The following is a 2,500-nucleotide window of genomic DNA, read 5'->3' as shown; positions in this document are numbered from 1 at the left end:
TTGTATGTGTCTATATGTGCGTGTGTGTGTGTGTGTGTGTGTCTGTGTGTGCGTGCGTGTGTGTATGTGTGCGTATGTTTGTATGTGTCTATATGTGCATGTGCGTGCGTGTGTGTGTGCGTGCGTATGTTTGTATGTGTCTATATGTGCGTGTGTGTGTGTGTGTGTATGTGTGCGTGTGTGTGTTTGTCTACATGTGTGTGTGTCTGTGTGTGCGCGTGTGTGTGCGTGTGTGTCTGTGTGTGCGTGCGTGTGTGTATGTGTGCATATGTTTGTATGTGTCTATGTGTGTGTGTGTGTGTCTGTGTGTGTGTGCGTGCGTGTGTGTATGTGTGCGTATGTTTGTATGTGTCTATATGTGCATGTGTGTGTGTGTATGTGTGTGCGCGCGTGTGTGTGTGTGGCTGATATTTGGGGGCCAAGCAGCGAAGCACCTTAAGGGTTTCTATGTTTTCTCCATCATCATCATCATCATCATCATCATCATCATCTTCTCCTTCTCCTTTTTCTTTTTCATTTCTTCCTCTGGCTGGGTGGCTATGGCAGCCCCTAGAACTGTATGGTAAAAAGTTTGGTAAAAATTTGGCACACAGATTGGGGACAGTCCCCTGATACTTTTCACCCAGTTTCATTTCTGCATCTCAGGCGCTGTAGCGCCACCAATGGGTCATATTTCAAGTAAATGTATGTACATAACTTTTTGAACCGTATGCCTGATTTTCAAAAACCAGGGACCATTGGATTCCTTAGATCGAGGTCAATCCGAGGTCAACACACTCATGATGTCATTATCCGCCATATTGGGTTTTCTGCCATGTTGGATTTTAGAAAAAAGTGATTTTTCACTACCCCTCAGACAAACTTTGTCCAATCCTGACCAAATTCGGCACAGACGATGTTGAGACCAAGGCTGACAAAAGATATCCAATGAATTTGTGATTGTCATCCGTCACAGCATTCGTCCATCACAGCCAATCGAAATCGGCATCAAAGTTCCCGAAACAGAAGTGAGCCCTATTTCAGCAAAGCTTTGATGTATCAGCACCAAAACTTGGTGGACTGACTCAAGATTCCGCTTAAAGGGAGTCCAGAAAAAATTGCCCCATTTCACCACTTGGGGGGTGCTATGCTAAAAAAAACATTTTTTTTACTCATTACTCTTCATATCCTTGGTCTAATATCATGGTTGTCATTTGAAGTCAGGGCTGATTATGACTTCAAATGATCCTGAGGTCTGGACATGTTGCCATTTCCTGTTCTGCAGTCGTATTCAACGGCAAAGTTGCAAAACAGGAAGTGAGGTCATAACTCAGCCATGGTTTAATGTATCAAAACCAGGGTTGGTACATGGACTCAGGACCCCATTCTGAGGAGGCACATGGCAACTTGTCATATCAGCCAATATGTGTGGCCACATATTGGATTCTACCAAAACGTTTTAAAATTTTTCACAGGCCACAAAGTTTCCCCAATCTTCACCAAACTTGGCACAGATGATGTTCAGACCAAACCTCACAAAAGTTATCAGATGGATTTTTGATTTTCGAAAGTTTTGATTTTCGTTAGTCCGTCACAGCCAATCGGGAATTGGCGTCAAAGTCGGCAAACGAGAAATGAGGGGTTATTTAAGCAATGCTTTTATGTATAAACACCTAAATTGGTAGACTGACTCAAGATTCCACCTAAAGGGCGTCCAGAAAAAATGCCCCATTTTACCACTTGGGTGCGCTATAATGAGAAAAAACATGTTTTTTGCCCATTACTCTTCATACCTTTGGTCTAAAATCATGATTGTCATTTGAAGCCATACCTATTTTGTTTCTGAGGTCTGGACATGTTGCCATTTCCTGTTCTGCAATCGTATTCGACGGCGAAAATGGCAAACAGGAAGTAAGGCGATTTCCTAGAACTGTATGGTGCAAAGTTATGAAATTTGGCACACTGATTTGGGCTCCCACCCTGATTCTATCCAGCAAGTTTCATATCTGCCCATCAAACACTCTAGTGCCACCTGTGGGTCAAATTTGGAGGCACATTTACACATGACTCTTTTGAACCATATGAGGGAAATTCAAAAACGAGGTTATGCTGGATTCTTTGGGTCAAGCCAAATTCCTCCCACTCAGTTCCACCATACTGGATTTTCTACCATTTTGGATTTTATAATAAAAGTGATTTTTTTGCTACTCCATTGACAAACTTTGTCCAGTCTTCACCAAATTTGTCAAAGATGATCTTTAGACTAAGCCTCAAAAAAGTTAACAGATGCATTTTTGATTTTCCAAAGCGTTCGACCATAACAGCCAATCGAAATCGGCAGCGAAGCTGCCAAACAGGAAGTGAGCCCACATCTCAGCAACACTTTGATATATGACACCAGACTTGGTGGACTGACTCAGAACCCTGCCTGAAGGGAGCATAGGGAAAAAATTGCCCAGTTTTACCACTTGGGGGCACTGTAACAAGGGAAAAGGTGTTTTTGCGCATTACTTCTCATATC

At 42.7% G+C, this 2,500-nt stretch overlaps 1 protein-coding gene across 1 annotated transcript in view; it reads left to right on the top strand.

The window, feature by feature from the left end:
• The window catches only part of cog7 (component of oligomeric golgi complex 7), a 13,206-nt gene that overhangs the window by 7,700 nt on the left and 3,006 nt on the right, over positions 1-2,500 (top strand). The window lies entirely within an intron of this gene.

This window comes from Chanos chanos, chromosome 3 (assembly GCF_902362185.1).
Source record: "Chanos chanos chromosome 3, fChaCha1.1, whole genome shotgun sequence".
Lineage (NCBI taxonomy): Eukaryota > Metazoa > Chordata > Actinopteri > Gonorynchiformes > Chanidae > Chanos > Chanos chanos.
Note: the sequence above shows the minus strand (reverse complement) of the source record. Positions and strands in the feature narration are given on the sequence as shown.